This window comes from Hydra viridissima, unplaced genomic scaffold (assembly GCF_058129835.1).
Source record: "Hydra viridissima isolate aposymbiotic clone 2 unplaced genomic scaffold, HvirCarnegie_v1 scaffold_3, whole genome shotgun sequence".
Taxonomy (NCBI): Eukaryota; Metazoa; Cnidaria; class Hydrozoa; order Anthoathecata; family Hydridae; genus Hydra; species Hydra viridissima.
In genome coordinates, this window is record NW_028324302.1 from 9,517,750 (window position 1) to 9,526,866 (window position 9,117).

Consider the following 9,117-nt stretch of genomic DNA (forward strand, 5'->3'; position numbering starts at 1 on the left):
TAGCTTTATTTAGAAACTGGAACTTATTCTACTTTCATGAATATTTTTTCTTGTAAAGAAAATAATTTTCTTTATTTTTTGAAACTTCTAGTATTTAAACTTAAAAACTGCACGTATGTGAATAAAATTACTTTTTTTTAAAGAAAAAAATTTTTGCGATCTAATTTTATCGTTGCATTTAAACGATTACAGAAGCTTAACGATATTGAGTTTGATGATAATTTTTTTAAAATTTTAAATTTTAAGGGTTTCAAGTCTATGTGATATTAAGAGCTTATATCGTAAGTTGTTGCTTGTATGTAAATATTTTGCTACAACACCATGGTCCTATGTTGCCCAGAATGGAACTTCAAAAGTTGCCGTAATTGAAACGATGTCATCTCATAACACGCTACTTGACGTCCGAATTATCAGAAAATTTCATTAGTCCGACTGTATAATATTTTTTAAAGCGAATTTCTTTTATAGACATAGTATTATTGTTAGACATTTGTTGCTTTTTTGGAATTGGTATTTAGTCTTGCTTTAAAGTATGAAATGATTTTTCTTTTATCTTTAAAAAATAAAATGTAAAAGTTTTACAAAAGTTATACATTTCTATTTAACGGATAAACTTGTAAGACAACATAAAGTATATACCCAGCATAAGTTTTTTACTGTATATAGAAGTTAATATATAAAGTTGCAAACTTTATATAGTTTATATAGATTTTGATTTATATAGTTAATGATTAACTAAACAAAAATGATGAAAAATAATGATTATATAATGAGTATATAATTAACTTAATCATATATGAATAACAAATAAATATATGAAAAAATAAGCCTGTAATAAGATTATAAAACTCTCCTTATGTATCTTCATAGTAATTTGCTTTTATTTTAGATGCAAATACCACGAAAATATGGAAAATGGAAAGTAGAAAACTTGAAAAAGGCTGTTGAAGCAATAAAACAAGGAGAACTCAGCTTAAATGAAGCCGCTTATGAATTTTGTATTCCAAAAGCAACTTTGTCAAGGCATATAAATGAAAAAAACAAAGTTGCTGTTGCAAATGTGAAATTTCATGGTCGACTTACCACCTTACCTAATGAAATTGAAACAGAACTAGCTGATCACTGTTTATTATTAGAATCGATGTACTTTGGATTAAGGATTGCTGATCTTCGTCGTCTAGCATTTGATATTGCGGAAGCTAACAACATCACACATAATTTTAACAAACAAACACGAATGCCAGGAAAAAAGTGGTATTATGCATTTATGCAAAGGCACCCACAACTGTCGCTTCGTGGGCCTGAATCAACATCAATTGCACGTGCACAAGGTTTTAATAAAGAGCGAGTGCAATCTTTCTTTAATTTACTTTCAAAGCTATACATGGAAGAAAAGTTAACTCCAGACAGACTTTATAATATGGATGAAACTAGTTTATCAACAGTACAAGATGGTCAGATAAAAATTATTAGTGCAAGGGGCAAAAAATGAGTTGGAATTATGACTAGTAGTGAACGAGGAAATTCAGTAACAGCTGTAGTTTGTGTATCTGCAGCAGGATTTTATGTTCCACCAATGTTAATATATAAACGCAAAAGAATGAAGCCAGAAATAACAAATGGTGCACCTCCAGGAACTGTATTTAGTACTCAAGAGAAAGGATGGATGTCAAATGAGTTTTTTAGATTGGCTCAATCATTTCATTAAAGTTGTTAAACCTTCAAAACAATCAAAAGTTTTGTTGATACTTGATGGTCATGTTACACATTCAAAAAATTTGGCAGCGATATATCTAGCACGAAATGCTGGAGTGCGTATGGTATCACTACCTCCCCATACTACACACAGACTGCAACCATTAGACGTTGCGTTCTTTGGACCACTTGGTACATACTATGATGAAGCTATGCGAAAATGGATGCGGTCACATATATCACAACCAGTAACAACTTGGCAAGTTGCAGAATTATTTGGTGACGCATATAGTCAGGCAGCATCATTGAGAATTGCTATGAAAGGATTTCAGGCTAGTGGGTTGTGGCCTTTGGACATAAATGTATTCACTGATTCTGATTTTACAACCTCTTCATTTACTGATGTTGGTCCTTCAAACAATCTTCAGTCATCTGAAAGTATAGATGGGAGGACAAAACTATCTACAGATAAATCAAGTGAAAAAAAATTAAAATGTGTCAACTTTGTCTCTTTTGCCAGTGGTTTCACTTGAAGTAAAAAACAAAAAAAGAAGATCACGAACAACTCAGGGGGCTGATCTTACAAGCTCCCCATATAGATGTGCTCTAGAAATTACACCAAGAAATCAAAAGCACACACTAAATCAAATAGCTTCCAAACAAATTAAAAAATCTACAAAAAAAAAGCTCACACTAAATCCAATAACTGCCAAACTATTGAAAAAACCACAGGAAAGCAAAGTAGCACTTGACTCAATCACCATGGACCAAATGAAATTGAGCACATCAAATAAAATCACCATCGCCACCACAGCACACCACATATCACCACTACCATCTCAAGTGCAGAAGCTGCAAGAAAAAAAGACTTATGAATTGCGAAAAAAGGATTAAATATTTGTTGTAATTTTTATTTGTTATTATATCTTTTAAATATCTTTTATTAAAAAGCTAATCAATTAATTTTTCCTTTGAGCCATAAGTTTTATAGCTGTAATTTATTCAAATATTAGAACTGTTCTAATTAAAGAATATATGTGTTCCATTCAAGGAGACCAGTTGCCTTTATTGGAACAAAATGGTGCCTTGAAAAATCAAAGTTTATATCCAATAAGGGTGCGATCAATAGAGTCGAATCATTAATAAAAGCATAGTAGGGTTGTATATCTATATTATTTAATTCATAAATGTTTTCATAGTTAAGCCATCTTTGGTTAATAAATATTTTTTCCTAAAGTGTTCCAATTAAGGCAACTCTCCCCTATATCGGATTAGGTCTGTCGAAAACCTCATTCTCCGTAGAAATAGGATGTGCAACAATATATCGCTTTGCCATAATATATATGTATAGAGGCCTAGGAATAATATATATACATACGTATACATATATATATATATATATATATATATATATATATATATATATATATATATATATATATATATATATATATATATATATATAAATCAGCACATTATAAAAAATAACTCTAAGCTTACTTTTAATCGATAAATATCGGGTAATGTTTATCTATTTTTTAAAGCTTTTATATTTTATTTGTGATGTGATTTGTTTTTTAATCTTTTTTTTTTAATCTTTTTTTTAAAAGTGCAATATGATTGGATAAATTTAGACTATGCGGTAATTATACGGTACTTAATTAAAAATTTTGTTACTAAAAAAAAATATTCCGTGAAAAGTGACGTAATTATTCTTTGTCTTTCTCCAGCTCATTTACCATACCTTTTTTTTGTAAAACTGGACGTGCCACCATATCTTAAATGCATTGGATACTTATTTTCTACATCTAATAAAAGTTTCATGCTTTTATCCACTCTAGCACAATTGTTATGCTAATCTGCTGCACTATTAAGGAATTGAGACTGTTTGCGAAACTGTTTGTCAGGTTGTTTTGCTATAATGTGAACGGAGAAAAGTTTAAGCCTATCGATGTTTTCTTTTTACACATAAAAATGTTTACATTGAAAAGTTTGCAACGTGTAAAATGTCAATTTGTTCCATACTTAAATAGTTTTCACACAAAAGCAAGATTTAAAGAAAATCGGTAGATTCATTTATTATGATTTGTTATAATTACTTTTTTTTTTTATCAACTAGTCTAATTTATTTTCCTAATTGTTTTTTTTTTGTTTTTGTTTTTTTTTTTTAAATCATTTGACTTCTTTTTGTTAATAATAAGACAGACCACTCAAACTTATATTGAACAAATTTGTCGATAAACAGAAATAGGCTTAAATGCGAGAGTTGAATTTAAAATTTTAACTCAGAATTCAAATCTGTTCAGGATTTCGAATGAAACTACTCTTTGTTACTTCTATTTATTGTATTTTTTTTTTTTTTTTTTTGGACAGAAAACTGCGAAAGATCGCAGTTTAAAATTTACCACAAAATGCAAAATGTTTTGCCTTTTTTAGTTAACTTTTCACGGTCTGTTAAAGTCAGGTTAATGTTTACGGCGATCCCATTTTTAAGATTTTGATGAAAAGCACCAATAATCATACTTTTTTATTTATTTAGCAACAAGTTTCATAAGTGAAAATTATAAATAAAGTAAAAACCATCTAAAATTACCATCCACTCTCAGCTTAATAATTATTTCTAACTATTCAAAGTTTGTCTTAAATAAAAAATGTAAAATTACATGATTACAACATTTAAAAGTTGTAACACTCCTTTTCCCCCGCTCTTTTTATTGGTTCTTTAATTTTAAAATTGGATTATCCAGATTGTTTTTAAATTTTTTTTACAAATCTATTGTTAATAATTAACTTTCGTTTTGTACTTCACATTGCAACATTCCAAAATACCTGTCACAAAATCAAAGTTATGATTATTGCCGCAAAACTCTGCTTTTTGTGTTTGCAAAATATGAAAGGAAACTTAGGACATTTATGATTAATAGAGTGTACAAATATGGAAAGAGGAATTTGATTTCAATAATGAAAAGGTTCTAAGAAGAGTTTGAAACACTGTCAAAAGTTGCTCTAACAATTTGACCAAGGCAACCAAAAAGCTTGATTGCCTGTATTGTTCAATATTGACTCTATCCAAATAAAACCACACAGTCGAAATTGTATGAACTACGACTGTTTAATTTACAAGATTGGAAAGATAAAGCTGAATGGAAAGTATTCATTTAAAAACAAAAAGAAAAGATTAAAAGATACTTGCTCATCATCAACCTCAAGAGCTTCTTTCTCACAGCAAGCTGAAAAAAGATGTACAAAGTGTCCTACAGCCATTAATCGAGATCTGAGTCACTTCCAAACAGCTGGAATAAGACATTAAAACTTGCGAGCGTTGATTTTAAATGATCTAGCTGGAGCTGAACAGATTGCATTATCAGTCATTGCCAATAGGTAAGGATCACCTCATTGTTCCATTAGATTCAGACAAGCAACCGGAGGCAAGCCATTTCCAGTAACTCCAGTTAACAGGTATCTATTTCTCATTGAAAAGTCTTGAAGCTTAAGTTTAAGCAATTAGATTCTAATATTAAATCATCTCAATAACTAAATTAAAAATAATTGTTTTCGTAAAAGTAGTTTTCGATTTGCTTAGGACCATCAAAAGCACACATGTCTTCGACCAACATTCTCAAAACCAGACATGATCAATGTTTTGCTAAATACAGGAATTTCTGACTCCTAAATAAGAGACTTTGGATCTACTTAAACAACTAGCGACAGAATAGTTAAGCCATACTTTGTCAAAAGATGATACTGAAGGAAAAAAACTCTGAAATCTTTGCATTGTTAAAAGTCAGCATTTCCAAGTAAAAAGGCACAACAACTGAGAACACCAACGTTGTTCATTACAAGAGAAAAACATTTCTCGAATTGATCAACACAAACAATGTAGGATTCATCATAAAAAATATGGAACCTCAAATTAAACTAAAAATCGCCTACCACTGTTGTGGAATTCAATCGAAATTCAAGCAAACACTATTGGTATGATATTGACACAGAAAATCTTTCAACCAAAGAAGTCTTATTGGTAATTGAAAGCCTGAAGAAGAACCACAACATGTTTGTGGTAGCTAGATAAAAATTTATGCAAGTTTAAGGAAAACAGCAATATGGTTGATATTGCTTGCTGATTACAAAAAACACTGAACTTATGGTAAACTTAATCCCAATAATAAATTTTCATTTTCTTTTAGATATTGTTGACCAATGGTGCATATATACAAAAAGTGCATACATATTATATGTATGTTTATATAGACATACATACATTCTGTCGCACAGATTTATATACATACATACATACACACGTACCATACATACATACCATACATACATACATACATACATACATACATACATACATACATACATACATACATACATACATACATACATACATACATACATACATACATACATACATACATACATACATACATACATACATACATACATACATACATACATACATACATACATACATACATACATACACACATTTATATATATATGTATATATATATTTAGCTATTTTAAGTTGTATTATATATATATATATATATATATATATATATATATATATATATATATATATATATATATATATATATATATATATATATATTATATTTATATATACATATGAAAGAATCTATTTTCTAAATGAAAAGCAGAACTTATACGCAAATCAAATTTTTAATTTCTAAAAACTATTCAAGTAATCTCTGATCCCAAAAACATCTTTAATCTAATCGAGGATGTCGAACGTCGAAACCCTCGTGTTTCTCCAAAGAGAGGAAAATTTTTGTTTCAGTTTTTTTTTGGAAAAAAAATTGCTAATGCCTTTTGTTGTTGTTGTTGTTGAAAAATAAAATCCGCAGAAATGAAGTGGTTGGATTTGTTGTTGAAAGTTAAATTACTTACTTTTATATTTTTGATTTTGGCGATGATTTTCTATGAGAATCTAGTGTTTTATTTTTTTTTACATTGAAAATAGGTGATATGTTCGAAAAAAGAAATTTGTTTATTAAAATCCACTTCCTCATTTCTTCGTTTCATGTTGAGTTCGATACATTACTAACAATTCATAAGAGCATAAAATTTAGCTTTAAAGAAGTTTAGGGTTAAATGAGGATAATTTCTTATAATAGTATTTTTGAGATTTTTTTTTTTTTTAATTTTCAACTGGATTTAAAAAACTTCAAAATCAGAATAATCTGGGTTTGATATTAAATAAATTTTACAAGTGGCCCTCAATCCGATCATCGTATTTTAAAATTAGTGTTTTCTTTGGTGACAATTTAATTACAATTTAAAAGAGACTTATTATTAGCTGTTTAATTGGATAAATCAATTAAGTGAAGTCTCGTAATCAGTCTCGTAGTCAGTGAAGGCTCGTAATAAATAAATTTAGTATGTCTATAACTGCCATAAATAATTTTGAACCTGTTTATATATCAATAGCAAACCCCGCACTCGAGAAATATTATGATCCACAATGAAACTCGCAAAACTAGATTGAAATTCATAAACCTTTCTGTTTACCAATCACAACGCAACGATAATATTTTGAATAACTGGTTCCCAATATTTATCTAAAGTTTTAAACCTAATGAAGAGCTTTAACTAATATCTAGCATAACGTTTGGAATTTATGAAAAACATCGCATAAATATATGTTATAAATATCATTTTTAAAGTGAGCAGTTTGTTACATTTAACGATCATATTGTCTATTGTTAGTCAGAGCGAATAAAAAACAAAAACCTAGTGATAAAAAGTGTTCAATTGGAAATCAGGTCTCCAGCCCTTTAATTGGCCTAATACTTATTAGATTTCTTCAAATAAATACCATCAAACTTGTGCGATTTTACGACAAAGATAAAAGTAAATACTTTTTGTGGAATAAAAATTAGATTATATTCGGTTAATATTACACTATATTAATGCGGCGACATATTCACAGCAGTTGTAAATTTGTCAAATAAAAAATTTGTTTAGAGTTTTTATTAAAAGATATTTCTTTTATTGTGAAACAGAAAGTTTCAGAATGTAGTTAATTCGAAAATCGAAGCGTGGTATATTGACATTTAAGCTGCTTTAAAAAAACAAATTGCAAAATAGAATTATTTTCGTTATTTGTAGAATTCCAGCCTTTTTCCCCAAGAAAACAACGCTCAACCTTTTCGCTCAAACCATCAACCTTTTTACCAAATATTATGTTCGAAAGAGAACTGGCTTTACAGAAACTATGCAAGCTAATTATAGAATGGGGCTTTATTCAGGAGTATTTTCGAGGTTGGTTATCTTTGTAAGAATTGCTTAAATTACAACAAGTATAATAAATAGAAAATAAATAAATTTTACTTCAATTTATCGAAAGAAAAAAATTCTGCACGTGTTGTAATAAATATTGTAGCTTTTATCAAAATGCTTAAATAAAGTTTATTTTTAGATAATACCCGACAGCTTATTCTCTGCACAATTTTGAGTATTTCCTCCGGGTTCGCCCTTCTCATTGCTTATCTATTATTCTTTGTGTGCTACTCTAAGCTACAAGAAAAACGAGAAGCGCGTGATATTGAGGATGGGACACAATCCAAACCCATGATAGTTTCTTCCCCAGTTATTCAGACATCAATTGACACTAATGCGAAAACTGTAGTCATCAATCGAGATGGTTTGCACACACCTCAAGATGTTGAAACTGAGACATTTACTAACAAAAAACCTAGCGTGAAAAACAAAAAAAGCGAATATACTTTGATCAGCGCAGTCAGACGGAGCCATTCAGTTGACGAAGGAACGCAAACTGATCAGGACGAAGCTGAGTTATTAGAATCGCCTAACAACATTTCAGCAGAAGAGCAATTTGAGTTAGGTTATTTAGTTGATACAATGAAGTTCTACAACAATTGTTTGAACAACGAGTTTAATCCCAATCTTAATGGTGATACTTTTTCAGATGAGCATCAGCCTCACCATTCTTCTTGGGATAATGTAATCGAGCCTCTGCTATCAACTCCAAAGAAATGCATAGAAAGAGATTACTCAATAACTTTTCCAGCTCAAAATTTTAACAAGACTTCGATATCTTCCACCAAAAGTCACGCAAAAAACGAAAACTCAGACATATTCTCCTGAATCAATTTTTAACGGAAACATATTGCGCGCCGATTCAACGAAACGAACTCAAAAATTAGGAGTTAGAGGGGAAGGATTTTTATTTATAAATTCACACGAATGAGCAAAAGTAAAGCTCATTTTTACAGTTTTATATTTATAGTAACATTTTACGAACAGTTTTTAACAGAAAATCCATTAGTTACAAATGATCAGTTTTTTGTACAATAAAAATAGGCAATCTCAAATTACAATTAGCATAAATGCTAATTGTAATTTAAAAAGTCTCCATTTTCGTTAAACTCA

At 29.4% G+C, this 9,117-nt stretch overlaps 2 pseudogenes across 2 annotated transcripts; both read left to right on the plus strand.

Moving 5' to 3' along the window:
• The first annotated feature begins 421 nt into the window (after nucleotides 1-421).
• Nucleotides 422-3,042, plus strand: LOC145185608 (uncharacterized; annotated as a pseudogene). The gene is made up of 2 exons (XR_016450438.1): nucleotides 422-530; nucleotides 890-3,042. The product of XR_016450438.1 is annotated as an uncharacterized LOC145185608 (transcript).
• A 1,374-nt stretch (nucleotides 3,043-4,416) lies between these two features.
• Nucleotides 4,417-9,020, plus strand: LOC145180368 (uncharacterized; annotated as a pseudogene). The gene is made up of 3 exons (XR_016450439.1): nucleotides 4,417-5,842; nucleotides 7,834-7,986; nucleotides 8,144-9,020. The product of XR_016450439.1 is annotated as an uncharacterized LOC145180368 (transcript).
• Nucleotides 9,021-9,117: the final 97 nt, after the last annotated feature.